The 17183-nt window shown below is 40.1% G+C and overlaps 1 protein-coding gene across 2 annotated transcripts in view; it reads right to left on the reverse strand.

Moving 5' to 3' along the window:
* Positions 1-17183, reverse strand: part of LOC138981265 (arrestin domain-containing protein 3-like) — a 78865-nt gene that overhangs the window by 23237 nt on the left and 38445 nt on the right. The window lies entirely within an intron of this gene.

The raw sequence follows: 17183 nt of genomic DNA on the forward strand, positions 1-17183 counted from the left end.
TCATCCATGCAAACACACTCGCAAAACAGTTTATCACGTAGATACATTTCAAATAGGGAGCAAATGGTTAAATCTAAACCTACATATTTGTTCCCTAAAATTTGCTTCTCTGTCAATAAGCCTAATTGTATAATAATACGTTCGAGAAAAACAACGTGGAATCGATTCTGAATCGAGTAAGCCAAATGGGTGCCAAACCGGTTTCGCCCGTTCTGCCGACTGAAACGCAAAACAAAAGAATTGTGCGCTTCAACTAAATTGATTTCTATACGACTTCATTACTTTCTTGCAACTTATGAACCTTTACTTAAAGCTTTTAAATGGTCTGAAAGTAGTGTTACCGCGTACTTATCGATGAACTCATTCGTTTTATTTATTCAGCGACGGTCACTTAGTTTAAGGTTGCAAAAGGGCCAAGTCTCGCTGGAACCACTGTTTTACACTCCACAGATCGCAACAGTGGCGCTGGTAGTCTACACTTTGTGTTTGATGGTAGAATGGGATATACAGGTTACAACACTCGTGGTTTTTTATATGGCTTGTATTTCAGTCAAGACCCAGCGGGAATATCAATCGAGATCCACTCGCCAGAGGCTCGTGTCTCCCGATGATATTCATCCGCTGGGTCTTGACTGAAATACAAGCCATATAAAAAACCACTCGTGTTGCAACCTATATATATATTATAGGTTGGTTTGGTTTTATGTCACATCCGCTATATCATCCAAACCGACACTGACAAAGATGCTGGGTATTTTTATGTTTCTATAACCCACCAAACTCTGACATGGTTTACAGGATCTTCTCCGTGCGCACTTGGTCTTTTGCTCACGTGTACACCCGAAGCGGGATAAGGCTCTAGTAGGTCTGCACATAAGTTGACCTTGGAGATAGGAAAAATCTCCCACTTGGCACGGCCGGGATTCGAACCTTACGCTTAGGAGGCCGGCGTCTTATCCAATAGGCCATTGCGCCCGTCTGACCCATATCACTGACCCAGTAAGGTTTATCCCAGGTTGTTGCAGGTACTTTGTAAACATCGCTTCCAACCGATATGACGGGCAGCTAATGAGTTATGAAGAGGCGCTGCTCATAACAACATCGACTTGTTGATAGGCATACGGCGTCAGCTACTGAACAGTAACATAAGGTTAGAAAGTAAACAGGACTCTGCTTGCAATAACAAAGAGAGCCTGAGCAATGAGGTAGATCGGTTGTAGTGAAGTTTATGCAATAGGATAACCCGCTTTCAGATCTATGTCAGGAGAGCGTATGTTCGGGGGAGGGTGGAGCTAAGAGAGAGAGAGAGAGAGAGAGAGAGAGAGAGAGAGAGAGAGAGAGAGAGAGAGAGAGAGAGAGAGAGAGAGAGAGAGAGAGAGAGAGAGAGAGAGCGAGAGAGAGAGAGAAATAGAGAGAGCGAGAGCGAAAGAGAGAGAGAGAGAGAGAGAGAGAGAGAGATGGATATGAAAGGAGAGAGAGACAATTGAGATAGAAAAAAGACAGAGAGAGACAGACAGACAGACAGACATAATAACGAGAGAAAAAAAAGAGAGAGAGAGAGAGAGAGAGAGAGAGAGAGAGAGAGAGAGAGAGAGAGAGAGAGAGAGAGAGAGAGAGAGAGAGAGAGAGAGAGAGAGAGAGAGAGAGAGCTTATAGGAGGTACAACGATCCTGACTTCACAGACCATTAGCGCGATAGCTTGCACAAAGGACAAAAACAAATAACTCATCCACGACTAGTCTTATTGAAACAGCCATGAAGGACGGAAGAGAAAACAAAAGTGACTTATTGCTAGAGGCATTGTCGGTGCTGAATCGGCACTAATCGGTTACTCAATCGGTTACTCAACCTTGGAAGCTACAAAACAAAGCAGTCAACAACACAATTGTGCACGCGTTCGTACCTAACGTGCTTATCCTTGCTACTTCTCTAAATCACAGAGAGTGCCATCAAATATGACAGTCATAGCCACTTCGAGTACTCTCATTCTCTCTCTCCTGTCTCTCTCCTTGTCTCTGTCTGCCTGTCTGTCTGTCTCTTTCTGTCCCTCTCTCTGTCTGTCAGCCAAAAGTCAAAAGTCTCTCTGTCTGTCTCTGTCTCAGTCTTGCGTGTTAAGAACTTACTAACACAGACACAGAGTGTACAGCGTGCTATTAATATTTCAAGACATACGAGATAGCCCTTATACTCTTCTGCTACCGAAAATGGTCAAAGTTCTATCCAAAATAATGCCAAATGCCCGCATATTTCACTTACAAAAACAATCCCAGATCCTAACGCTTTTTAGCGCTTATAACTAATAGTATGAATACGAATACGAATACTTTATTATCTCATACAGAGAAATTTCAGTGTGGTGCACATTAAAAGACAAAACAAATAATAAGACAACAGATAAAAATACCATACGAAGCATACTACACTCGCGCACGCATATGTACACTAACAGGAATAGTAACATGATTCCAAATAGGTTAAAAGTTTAACGCTAAAAACTATCATTATCACAGGACTAGATATGTCATTGAACAATATTTATCACAGGACTAGTCATTCGAGGGTTATCACACTCATTCATCACAGAAATCAGTGCATATGTTCACCGGCACACATACTAGTTTTAATTAACTTAGGTATTTAAAAAGCCAATTGACTTTGGAATAAAACTGTTCTTAGTTCTGAGCGTGCGGAATCTGGGAGTGCGGAGGCGACGTCCTGAGGGCAGGATCTCAAAGTGGTGAGCGAGCACATGACTACTATCCTGGATGATGCAACGGGCCTTTCGCACCACACGTCGTTCATACAGCACAGTCAATCCTTCCTGTCTCACCCCCACAATCTTACCACATGTGTTCACCACCCGCCCAAGCACATTCTTACTCTTCACACACAGACCTCCATACCAGCAGATGAAAGAGAAAGTGAGAATGGATTCAATGAATGAAGTATAGAATGTTTGGAGGATGCGGCTGTTGATGTTCAGACTTCTGAGCTTTTGTAAGCAGTAGATTCTTGACTGACACTTCTTGTGGATGGCTTTAGTGTTTGAGGAGAAATTTAGTTTGTTGTCAATGACTGTTCCGAGATATTTGTATTCAGTCACTCGCTCAACTTTCACACCATCTATGTACAAATCTGAAACTGTAGCTGGGTTTTTGCGAAAGTCAATAACTAGCTCTTTTGTTTTTGTTACATTTAGGGCTAAATAGTTATCTTTACACCAGGAGCTGAAATTTTGAACTTCAGAAAAATAAACAGAATCAGAGTCAGACAGGTCTTCAAGGGCAGAATCGTCAGAATATTTCACAAGAGGGGTCGTAACAGTGCCTTGACAATCGTTAGTGTATAATGTGAACAGAACTGGAGACAATACTGTGCCCTGAGGGGCTCCAGTAGAAGTACTAACTATGGATGAAAGTGCGCTATGGAAACGGACGGACTGGGTTCTGTTCACTAGAAACTGTGTGATCCAAAGGACGAGTCTGGGAGTGACGTTGTAAGAAAGCAGTTTTTGAACAAGCAGGTGAGGTTGTATTGTGTTGAAAGCAGATGAAAAGTCTATAAATAGAATACGGACGAAGGAACCAGGTTTTTCTAAGTGACTATATGCTTGTTGCAGAAGTGTGAGTGTGGCGTCATCTGTACCTCTGTTTTTCTTGTAGGCAAACTGAAAAGGGTCCATGAAAGGTTGTGTGCAGTTGAGAAGACGAGGCAGAAGGATGCGTTCAAAACATTTCATTACTACCGAAGTGAGGGCAACTGGACGATAGTCATTGAGCTGTTTGGGTCTACTGTATGCAGTTGAATGGACTTGGGCGGAGTCTACATCACGAAACGCGCTGCACGAAGCTTTCGCACTTAATTTTCGGTAAAAAAAAGACTTTGCAAAGTCTCTGCGAAGTCAACTTCGCACCCTATTAAGAAAGGCCTTCACGGAAAACAATCACAGATCTTAATGCTCTCTGTTCTCTATCACACCACTTATAACTCATACTCCACAATCAACTGCTTTCAATATATATTACTCAAGGAATTTTTCTCTCAGATCTTCCTTCTCTCTCCTATCTTTGCTTTTGACGGATCTCGGTAATGAAAACAATCTCCATTCTGTCATAGTCTGTCTTCTCTCGCATCTTTTATGACCAATTATTCTCTACACTCTCTACGTTTCCCACTCAACGTAGGCCTTTGTCATTCATCAAAACCATAACACTGCTTAGGCCAAAAAAAAAAAATTGTCTGTTTAGGGTAACCCGACCGACCCTATCGATTTGGCGCCGACCCAAAAACTTTTTTTTGATTTCAAAAAAAAAAGGGAAAAAAAAGAGGTAAAAATGCTAAAAAGAGACATTTGGCGTTTCATTTACACACACACACACACAAAACAAAAAAACAAAAAAAAAAACTACCTACCTACCGACCCTACTTTTTTTGGTCATGTTACCCTAAACAGACAATTTTTTTTTTTGGCCTTATCACTCATACTCTGAAATGACCTGCTTTCGCCGTTTTTCTCTCTATGTTTCAGCTTTTCATTCTGCCACTTCTCTCGCATCGCTTATCACCATTATACTCAACAATTACCTGCTTGTATTTTGTATTTATTGTCAGGTCGTACTTACAGACGCTGACATTTTTACATCTGCTTATTTCACCACTCGTCGCTTAGTAGATTGCAATTTGCAGTTTATAGTCGTGTTCCTTTTTGGCCGATACTCAACATGAGGGGTTAACTGACGAATCTTGACAGTTTCATTGGAGGAGCCTGTGGTTATGCATCCCGCGTGGATACAATGCCTATCCAACATCAGCCAGTAACTGACGGATGTTGACGGTTTCATTGGAGAAGCATACCTTGATGCAATGTTTTTTATTTTTATTTTATTTATTTTTTTAAAATAAAAGAAACCTTCGTTTTCTTGTGTAATATCTGTATCCCAGTCGCCTCCTGTCTGTTAATGCCTTCACCTGAACCCTGCAAACCCCGGGAGTTTTTCCTTATTGTTTTATAAAGGAGATGTCCTTGGTGTTTCAGGTGCTAGAACTATTGCCTGTCTTCCGTAATGACGCATTCGTGTTGTTATACATGTGTCAATATTTTCTGATACAATGATAATCATAAAGAAGCGATCCTTTAGAATACACCAGGGGAATTCAACGAACAGGCATCACAACGAGTTTGTTTTACTGTAATGAAGACAAAGTCAAAAGAGAGAGGTAACAATTTACCACTGCGATTACGACTAAATACATTAAATATAGGAAAGGCTCTTTACATCAGTGTGTTAATTATACTGGAAGCACTAAGTGCAATAAAGAAACAAAATAAAAACAAAATAAAACTGAAAGCGTAGTTTTTCTGTTTGTGTAAGATTTTCTTGGATAGCAGATGTTAAACAAGTGGACACTAAAAAAAAAAAAGAAGAGATAAAACAGCCCATATATTATAAGAACAACTTTTCTATTCAAAACTTAACTGACTTAACTGACTTGGCACTTTTTTGAGGGGGGGGGGGGGGGGGTATTCTTTTTAAAGGTATATCTTTCAAAATTTATTTATATTTGCACCCAATCAACACTATGAAATGATCAATCAGGAGCTGTCTAACGGTTCTGAAGGTTTGTGTTTAAACGCATACATGTACTACAAAACAAGGCCAACAGTGGTAGAGGTTGAAAGTATATGTTTTAGCTGACCCCTGTCATCACAAGCAAGAATCGCCAAAACAAGATGGCTGCTAGTCAAGGGAAACCACTCCCAGACAAATGCTATACTATTTCAGAAATTAAAAACATTTGCAGTCACCTTTTAAGCAGCAGCAGTACATTTGGAGCACAAGTAAGCATTTTGTCCCCGAACTGCCCTATTAAAAAACTTCTGGAGACAGGACACCGAGAAAGTGGTTAACTGACCCCCCCCCCCCCAGTTACCACCCAACACCTCGTGGAGGAGTTAACTGACGAATCTTGACAGTTTCATTGGAGAAGTGTGTGAATATAATTATAGCATACCCTGATACAATGTTTTTTTGGTTTTTTTTACAAAATAAAAGAAACCTTCGTTTTCTTTTGTAATATCTGTATCCCAGACGCCTCCTGTCTGTTAATGCCTTTCCTACCCCTACCCCGTTCTGATGGAGAGACTGAACTGAACAGAACTGGCGATTTCCTTTACTTCGTTTTGTGACGTTTTAAATCTTCATGCAATGATTTTGTTCTATTTTTACCACACCTCTTATCCCTGATAAAAAGTTTGTAATACTCAACAATCAAATGTGTGTCACATCGGTTCTAACAGTGATACTGCATACCCTTCGCTGACGTTATATTTCTCACTACTTATTTCACCACTCATATTAACTCCGTCTGTGACTGAAAAGAAAAGAAGGTTTCCTTGATAGCCACGATTTTCTCCGTCAGCCGTTAGTATCTTGACAGTTTCATTGTAGGAGTGTGTGAAGATACATCACTTCTTGATACTGCGCCAGTACTTGCGAAAAATAATCAGACCTCTAACACGTTTTGCACTATAATAATGGTGGAACAAATACGCAGACTGTCGCTCAGCTGATTCCGACGAGTACACACGCTGTTGTCTTCTGGAATGGCCTGGAAGATGGCAACTTAGACGAATAAACATAATTGATAAAAATAACTTAGAATGAATACCTTTTGTTATCCTGAAGAAAAATACAGATGACAAAGATGAGTTGATCTACTGGCAGAGTGCACTTTCACGAAAGAATAACAGAGAGAGAAAGAGAGAGAGAGAGAGAGAGAGAGAGAGAGAGAGAGAGAGAGAGAGAGAGAGAGAGAGAGAGAGAGAGAGAGATTCATTGGAAGCGATTATACAGGCTTACAATTAATTGAATCGTTCACAGCCAGAGAAAACAATTTCAGCAAGAAATATTGCAATATAGTGAGAGATGCAGCAAACCCAGACGAGAAGTTCTTGTTTTGCGCAAGTATTTTCGCTGAGAAAGTCAACTGAACAAACAGTTATTCAGTGTATCTTCTTGGGCAGATTTGTTTGAGAAATATAACAATGAGCACTAAAGTAGCACAAGAAAAACATGAACGAGAGAGAGAGAGAGAGAGAGAGAGAGAGAGAGAGAGAGAGAGAGAGAGAGAGAGAGAGAGACGGAGAGAGGGAGAGATGGAGAGAGAGAGAGATAGAGAGAGAGAGAGAGAAAGAGCGATGGAGAGAGAGATAGATAGATAGAGAGAGATAGAGAGAGATGGAGAGAGAGAGAGAGAGAGAGAGAGAGAGAGAGAGAGAGAAAGAGAGAGGGAGAGATACAGAGACAGAGAGACAAAGAGAGACAAAGAGAGAGAGACAAAGACAGATAGACAGAGAGACAGAGAGAGAGACAGAGAGAGAGACAGAGAGGGGGAGAGAGAGAGAGAGAGAGAGAGAGAGAGAGAGAGAGAGAGAGAGAGAGAGAGAGAGAGAGGAGAGAAAGAGAGAGAGAGAGGAAAACTGGAAATTCAAAAATGGAGAGTCTTGATGCCATGATTAAACAGTGCAGTAAAAGAGATCTCAGTATACAAGGAAAAATAACAGTTATTAATACGTTTATGACTTCCCTATTTGTGTATATTATGCAGTCTGTTGGTCTTCCAAAGCAAGTTCTCACACAGCTAAACACGAAACCATACAAATTTGTATGGCAAAAACAATATAGTAATAAAAAAGCTTTTGAAAAGATAAAAAGGAAAATGATGGAGTCTGAAAATGAGCATGGTGGATTGAAAATAATCAATATGTTTGATATACAGAAAGTATTTTATTTAAATTGGATTGGACGGTTGCATGAAGCAGGTCGAGAAAATTGGAGTGCAATCCCAAAATGGCACATTCAACAATTAACAGATTTTAATCATTTGGCAAAAATTAACTGCATACAAAAGGAATTACAAGGAATTGAAAAAGTTCAAAATGATTTTTGGAAATGTATTTTTGATATATCTTGATAATAAGAATAAAGTAGGTTTAGAGGAAGTTGACAGAAATGATGTTGGTAATCAACTTTTATTTAATAATAGACTGATTCAGTAAAGTGTTGGATTTTGTAAAATGGCGCCAGAAACGTTTTAATGTTATAAATGATTTGTTGAATGGTGAAAGAAATCAGTTTCTGTTATGTGAAGATGTACAGATCACTGTGCAGCAAAACCCTGCAATAACCTTTTTTGAATACAACGCTGTGATGAATGCAATCCCAAAACAATGGAAAGATTGGATTGTAGACAACCCAGCACATATAGTTAATGTAGATATGATTGATGATGAATTGAATGTGTTTAAAGGTAAACCCAAGTTAATTAAGTTATATTTAAAGAAAAAACGGAATTATAGCATTGAAAAATCTCATGCAATCGATTTTTGGAAAAGATTTTGTTTTTGTCGAACAGACGTGGTTGTTGCCACGACAGGTGACAAAAGAAGTGCGCCTGCGTGTGTTGCAATGGAAAATTTGTCACAATCTATATCCCACCAATATTTTATTACATAAAATGAAAGTAAGTCAAACAAAAAACTGTAACATATTTTGGATGTTATGGAACACTTTTTCTATGAGTGTCCCCGAATTAGAAAGTTTTGGACTTATATTGAAAAAATGTTGAACAGTCTGACAGGTCGGGCTTTCTTATTGACTATTACAGATGTATTATTCGGAATCGAAGAATGTCAGGAATCAGCGTTAATTAACCATGTTTTATTGATAGCAAACTAAATCGCATATTCCATTGGAAATTGTATTTCAACAAGAACTTGCGCTACGAAAGGTTTATCCCCATTGTCCTTAGATAGATTGTTGTTGAATTAAAAAGTAATTTAATGGAAATGTAACCTGTAATGTAAAAGAAAACAAAATTAAAATTTCACTGAAAAAAAAGACCAATGAAGAAGGATTTGCTTACCACCCCCCCCCCCCCAAAAAAAAAGGAAAAAAAAAAGACGAAAGAGGCAAAAAAGATGGGTTGAAGCAGCCTTGCATGCATGCAACTGAGGTAAAAAAAAAAAAGAGAGAGAGAGAGAGAGAGAGAGAGAGAGAGAGAGAGAGAGAGAGAGAGAGAGAGAGAGAGAGAGAGAGAGAGAGAGAGAGAGAGAGAGAGAGTGAGAGATAGAGGAACAGAACATATAATTATTTATTTGCACCGACTGCTGACATTTCGACGACCTCTTCTTTAGATCTCTATCTGGAGAAGACTTCACCAGTGACGACAGTAAGCATTTGTCGAAATTTATCTCTTGAGTAAATGCGTAAGAAAGTGGCGAAGACGAACACGGGGGAAAAAAGAGAGATTTGTGGCAGCATTGCTAGAAAAACAGGCATACGAAAACAAAAATACTACACCGGTATAATAATGTAAGCAAGCAAACTGCAAATTCATTGGCAGGCAGAGATAAGATAAGGGAAAGTAGGCTATTTTTTATTGCTGTATTTTTGTTTTAGGTCTGAGAAATGTACAGAAAAGCTAACAAAACCTTCCGTTTGAGGTAAGTGGGGGGAGAGGGGGGAGGAGGGAGAGAAAGAGAGAGAGAGAGAGAGAGAGAGACATAGCCACAGAGAGAGAGAGAAAGAGAGAGAGAGAGTGAGAGAGAGAGACAGAGAGAGAGAGAGAGAGAGAGAGAGAGAGAGAGAGAGACAGACAGACAGAGACAGAGAGACAGAGAGAGACAGAGATCGAAAGAAAGACAGAGACAAAGCCAGAGACAGAGAGACAGAGCTGGTGGTGTTTCAAAGCACACGGAAAGAGACAATTCACTGATTAATGATGATCTGCAAAACACATAAATGTCGACGTAAGTCGAATTGACGCGTGTCAACATTTTTACCACACTGGACTACTTTCAGACCCAAGTCAGGAAAACAGAAACAAGAAAAACAGAACCATTAGTGCGTGTAAAAATGCCATAAGTTTCGCCTCCTTGCCATCTGAAGTATACCATCGGGAATGGACTGAGGTACCCGGATGGCTTTTCTGTCCGTCTGTTTACCGCAACGCACAGGTACTCATTCCTCTGTTCCGAGTTGAAAATAATTTAGTCATCCTAGAGTCGGTAAACCTAACATAGATAAGTCGTTGGTGCAGGTGTGAGGTGTGTGTGTGTGTGTGTGTGTGCGCGTGGTTGTGTGTGTGTGCGTGCGTGTGCGTGCGTGTGTGTGTGCGTGTGCGTGTGTATGCATGGGTGTATGTATTGTATGTGTGTGTGTGTGTGTGTGTGTGGGTGTGTGTGTATGTGTGTGTGTGTGTCTGTGCATGTGTGTGTAGCGGGGTAAGAGCTGGAGGGGGACATGGCAGGGCGTAGAGGATAAGGAAATGATGGTTGGGAAGGTGTGGGACAGGTAAAGTAAGATAAGAGATGGGATAATGTAAAGGATATTCGTCGGGCATCAACCCCCGACCTGTAAAAATATTGACAATCCTTTGAAGCCCAGGGGAGGAGGAAGAAGAAGACATTAGGGGTAGAGTATGTATGTGTGGGAGTAGAGGCGGACAGTGAAACTGAGGTGGGTGGGCCAGAACATGGAAAGGGTTAAGATAGGAGTCTGTTGGGGAGGGCGTAGAAGGGGTAGAGAGGTTAGGGGACTAGGGGGGGGGGGGGGGGGGGGGGGGAGAGTTGACCGTATCTCAACATAGGTCATTGACCTGACTACAAATATTTTGCCGATGAGACATTCAAAATTCTCACCAACCCTTTCAGGCAAATCTGCCGTTAAAGCTGATGATGGAGTTAATGATAATTTTGACGATAATGATGATGTTGCCGAGATCTAATGAACTTTACTTGACGATCTGGAGCGTGCAGAGCAACAAGCCTTTAAACATTGAACTCATAAAAAGAGACGCGTCATCTTTTTTTTACATTTAGTCAAGTTTTGATTAATGCTTTAACATAGAGGGGGAATCGAGACGAGGGTTGTGGTGTATGTATGTGTGTGTGTGTGTGTGTGTGTGTGTGTGTGTCTGTGTCTGTGTGTCTGTGTGTCTCTGTGTGTCTGTGTCTGTGTGTCTGTCTGTGCGTGTGTTTGTGTAGAGCGATTCAGACTAAACTACTGGACCGATCTTTATGAAATTTACATGAGAGTTCCTGGGAATGATATCCCCGGACGTTTTTTTCATTTTTTTGATAAATGTCTTTCATGACGTCATATCCGGCTTTTTCTAAAAGTTGAAGCGGCACTGTCACACCCTCATTTTTCAATCAAATCGATTGAAATTTTTGGCCAAGCCATCTTCGACGAAGGCCGGACTTCGGTATTGCATTTCAGCTTGGTGGCTTAAAAATTAATTGATGACTTTGGTCATGAAAAATCTGAAAATTGTAATTAAAACTATTTTTTTATAAAACGATCCAAATTTACGTTCATCTTATTCTTCATCATTTCCTGATTCCAAAAACATATAAATATGTTATATTTGGATTAAAAACAAGCTCTGAAATTTAAAAATATAAAAATTATGATCAAAATTAAATTTTCGAAATCAATTTAAAAACACTTTCATCTTATTCCTTGTCGGTTCCTGATTCCAAAAACATATAGATATGATATGTTTGGATTAAAAACACGCTCAGAAAGTTAAAACGAAGAGAGGTACAGAAAAGCGTGCTATCCTTCTCAGCGCAACTACTACCCCGCTCTTCTTGTCAATTTCACTGCCTTTGCTACAAGCGGTGGACTGACGATGCTACGAGTATACGGTCTTGCTGAAAAATTGCAGTGCGTTCAGTTTCATTCTGTGAGTTCGACAGCTTGACTAAATGTTGTATTTTCGCCTTACGCGACTTGTTTTATAGACAGATCCGGTAATACATTTAAAAGCACTTTTATCACCAGCTAAAACACACAAAGAATGTAGTCGAGTTATTGTTACATGATAGACGTTAACAGTTTGTGTAAGCAGTTTCAATCTGACAACTGCTCACAATCCTCTAAAGTTTCGATTTAAAAATATGTTTTCATACACGCCCATGTACACACACTCACACACACGCACACACACACACACACACACAAACACACACACACGCACACACACACACACACACACACACACACACACACACACGCACACACACACACACACGCACGCATGCACTCACGCACGCACGCACGCACGCACGCACGCACACACACACAATAATACACCACACACACACACACACACACTGACACACATACATAACATATACACCACACACACACAAACACAAACTCCTTGAAGCAGAATAAAGCAAAATAGGAAAGGTAAGGTGGACTTGCAAAAAGTAAGAGCACGAGCATGATCATAAAGACCGTAAAAATGACAGGGTGCCTCAACGTTTTTCTGCACGATGTTATGCAAAAACAAAATACAAAATATAACTTGCCTCCTTTTGATAAGAGAAAACACGGAGAACACATCACGCAAACAAACAAAAAAGATCTAAAAAAAAAGCCCACACAAAAACAATAACTTCAAAAGAGAAGTGATGAGAGCAATTTCACCCAAAGACGTAAAATACCATTACATCCAAGAAACCCATCGCAGACGCGATGTGTACACAAACTAAAATAGTTTTAAGCATCCTATGGTGAAGAAACACAACCATATCTTAATAAAAAACCGAGAAAGGTAGGTTGTTGGAACGTTTGTTTGTGACAAAACAATACGTTCACAAATATATCGACCCAACGGTCTTTTAAGTGCACAGACAAACAATAACGAAAACTTATTTGGCTGATTTTTCTTTCATAAATAAATTTTGTCAATAACAAACGTTCCAACAACCTACCTTTCTTGTTTTTTGATTCAGAATTTTGGAACGTTGGCAGTCTCTTTGTTTTTGGATTTACAACCATATCTTGCTAAGCCCCTTGGGTTGTCACATGTTTTGAGCATCCTACGGGTGAATAAAAACAACCATGTCTTGTAAATCCCAATTGGTTTTTACATGTTGTGAGCATCCTTTAGGTGAATACAAGCAACCATATCTTGTAAATCACCATTGGTTGTCACATGTTATGAGCATCCTACAGGTGAATAAGAACAACCATGTCTTGTAAATCCCAATTGTGTGTGTTTTTTTTAAATTTTTTTTTTACATGTGAGCATCCTTTTGGTGAATACAAGCAACCATATCTTGTAAATCACCATTGGTTGTTACATGTTATGAGCATCCTATAGGTGAAGACAAACAATCATACCTTGTTAAACACCTTTGGTAATTGTTGCATATTCTGAGTACCCTAAGGTTGAATACAAACAACCATATCTTGCAAATCACCATAAGTTGTTACAAGTTTTGAGCATCTTTCGATTGAATACAAACAACCATGTCTTGTAAATCACCATTAGTTGTTTCATACTCTGAGCATTTTTTGGGTGAATAACCATACCTTGAAATCAACATTAACTCTTTTATTTTTTCGTCAAAGCTGACTTCAAATTGCAAGTGCATCATGTTAGGATAAAATGGAATGTACGTATGGCCCACAAATGAAGATTTGAAAAGCGTTTTTATGCTTAAGATAAGATAAAGTGTCCATTCATATCTGACTTCCATTTGTTTCTGTCACAAGAAGGTTTGAAAACGTCATTCTTTGCTTGATTTCTTAACAAAACATGTGCGAACGGGCAAGCAAACAGATTGACACACACAGTCATACACTAACAGGCAGCCACTAACAATTTACTCGCCTAATGTTACAATTTCACAACGACAAACAACATTTGCAAAGTGTTTTGACAACGAGAAAAGAATAAAGCAGGACTGAGTTCAGTAAATACACCTGCATTGTGTTGAACATAATTCTTTTTAATGACCCTATCGTTTCTCCTAACCCACCCTCACTAGAATTACTAATCAAATTGATCAGCTAGACATTGGCAATCCTCGTGGACGGGGTATGATCACTTTAAACGCACCTGCACAGTATTATAGATTAATCATAATAATGAGGTTTCATTAGGCCAAGCCCGCTTGACATTCTTCTCCCGCCTTCGTATGATTCACGGCGTTGCACGTGCAGCTAATTAAAAATCGTACGAATTTGGGTTACGGCTTCATCACTGAATTTTTACTGGTATCACATTTCAGAACTTTGGTGCAAAACCTAATAGGAAAATATCCACAGGCTGAATGAACAATGAAATACGTCTTTTGAAGGAACCATCCTTTTCTGTTAGTTATATGTATTGTCAGTTTAACTGTTTCTCAAAGAGAATAAAAATAGGATAGCAGTAACGCATGTTAGGGCTAAGTACAATCCATTGCTTGAGAGAAAAAAGTATCGTGTTTCTTCCAGCCAGAACTAATTCAAAAACCTTTTTACTGATCGACTGAGAGTCGGCGTAGTCATTTTATTCTGTACTATGTGTATTCCACAAAATGTACACCAGGAGGTACATTCGTCATCATCTCTTTGGTCAGAACAATTTAGTATAAACTCTATCACTTTTACTTTGCTATAGTATAAGCATACTACATGCAATGCGAAAATATTTTTTCCAAGGAGTACTGAACATTTTCTTGCATGCTGTGAATTCAGAACTCCTCATGTTTGCAGTCTCACGGCCAATATATACTCACAATACAAGCTACATACAATAACAGATTTTACATGGTTCCGTATTGTTATTGGCATTCCCGTAAAACAATTACGTTTATGTGTGCGCCCAAGACAGACTAATGCAGCGTACCCATTTCTCATAAACTTTCACAACCAGAGACTGTGTTTTTATGGAAACCCTGATTGGAAGCTTGGAAAACCTCTTCAGCGTCGTCTCACCAATCGCCATTAATTGCCATCATATAATTACAGGTGCACCAGATCAGTCAACAGCCATGAAGACGCAGAGGCCTCAGGCTAATGAGTACTCCTAGTGCAAGTCATATACTTCTGATTATGATTCACTGCGTGTGTGTGTGTGTGTGTGTGTGTGTGTGTGTGTGTGTGTGTGTGTGTGTGTGTGTGTGTGTGTGTATGTGCGTGAGTGTATGTATGTGTGTGTGTGTATGTGTATGTGTGTGTTCATGCATGTCTGTACGTTTGTGTTTGTTATATATATATATATTGTGTATATCTAAACGGGCGCTTACGTTCGCGTATAGGCAAGTGTCTACATAATATAAACCCAATCTCCCTCACTTCCCCACCCATCTTTCAAAAGTCTAGCCCTCCAGTCTACCCTCCATAACTGACATAACAGGCAGCCACTGGAATCTGTAGAAGGTAAACATTCAGAAAAAACACATAAAAAGAGATCTTTTATGTGCGGAAAGTCGTGTAGCAGCTGGTGTTTCACATTGTTCAAACATTTAGAAAAGAAGCCTGGCGCCACGGCTAGATAACATTGATTATAAACACATGCAAGCTTGTGTCTGTGCAATGTTGATGCAGGAGACAGTTTAGGATGAATATGACAAAAAAGAAGAACAGCAAGAAGAAAAGCAATAAGCCGATCGATTGAGCTAGTGACCAAGCAAGCAAGCAAGCAAGCAAGCAAGCAAGCAAGCTAGAAGAAAGCAAGCAAGCAACCAATCCACCTATCTCAACCAAACAACCAAACAACCAACCAATCGACCCCGTCCCTCATAAACATAAACAAGTCGCGTAAGGCGAAAATACAACATTTAGTCAAGCTCAGTCGAACTCACAGAATGAAACTGAACGCATTGCATTTTGTCCGCAAGACCGTACACTCAGTCGTAGCATCGTCTGTCCTCCGCTCGTGGCAAAGGCAGTGAAATTAACAATTAACGCTTTTCTATATCTCTATTCTTTTTAACTCTCTGAACGTGTTTTTAATCCAAACATATCATATCTATATGTTTTTGGAATCAGAAACGGACAAAGAATAAGATAAAATTGTTTTGAAATCGATTTCGGAAATTTATTTTTTTTCTTTTTTTTTTCTCTCCTTACACCTGTTCCTTGTTCCGGTGTTCTCTCACGCCGCCCCGTCCCTGCATTCGCTGCTCCATCCACATCTGAATTTCGTTCCGCTGCCAGACCTGTCGATTTTTACAGACGCTCCAGGGAGGGATGTCGGGTCGTTGCGGTAGGCTACCCTCGGAAGTTGACACTGCACTTCTGCTGAGTCACTTCGACGGTGTTCAGTAGTGGGTCTGTCCCGAGCTAACGGACTCAGCCCACTACCTACTATGCCCCCTACTGACGACATTGACTGCTAAGTCGCGGAGCCAGACTAAGTGAGCGACCCCCCAGAACGTCACACGTTGAAGACTGACAGCAGAAGTACTATTCAGGGAAGGATGGAACAGGAACACTGAGACCAAGGTCACCATGAGAGCTCCGGGCATGAAGGGCCACAAGAGCAAGGACATTTTATAATTTTGGATGATTAATGAGATGAGGATGATTATAATGATGATGCTATGGATTTCCAATTTGGTTTGAGACTACGTGACAGGGCAGCACTCTACGCTTACTGTCATAATATATCCTGGTGTCAACCAGGCCCGAGAACTGCCGCACCTGCGGTGTTGGTCAGGTTAACCTGAGCACCCTCAAAGTCGCATTCGTTAAGTGAATGACACTCGGCTGTGTGATTCCAGCCTTCCCATAGGAACCATAGCACTTCCACTCTGGGTAGGAGCCGACCGTAGCCTGAAAAACCCACATGACCCTGATGGGATTAGAACCCACGACCTCCCGGCCCGCAGCCCGATGCGCTAACCACTGCGCCACGGGGGCCGGTCGGAAATTTAATTTTAATCATAATTTTTATATTTTTAATTTTCAGAGCTTGTTTTTAATCCGAATATAACATATTCATATGTTTTTGGAATCAGAAAGTGATGAAGAATACGATAAACGTAATTGTGGATCGTTTTATATAAAAAAAATTAATTACAATTTTCAGATTTTTAATGACCAAAGTCATTAATTTAGTCAAAGCTGAAATGTAATACCAAAGTCCGGCATTTGTCGAAGATTGCTTGGCCAAAATTTCAATAAATTTGATTGAAAAATGAGGGTGTGACAGTGCCGCCTCAACTTTTACAAAAAGCCGGATATGACGTCATCAAAGACATTTATCGAAAAAATGAAAAATACGTCTGGGGATATCTTACCCAGGAACGCTCATGAAAGATTTCATAAAGATCGGTCCAGTAGTTTACTCTGAATCGCTCTACACACACACACACACACACACAGACATAC

This window comes from Littorina saxatilis, linkage group LG1 (assembly GCF_037325665.1).
Source record: "Littorina saxatilis isolate snail1 linkage group LG1, US_GU_Lsax_2.0, whole genome shotgun sequence".
NCBI classification, from domain to species: domain Eukaryota; kingdom Metazoa; phylum Mollusca; class Gastropoda; order Littorinimorpha; family Littorinidae; genus Littorina; species Littorina saxatilis.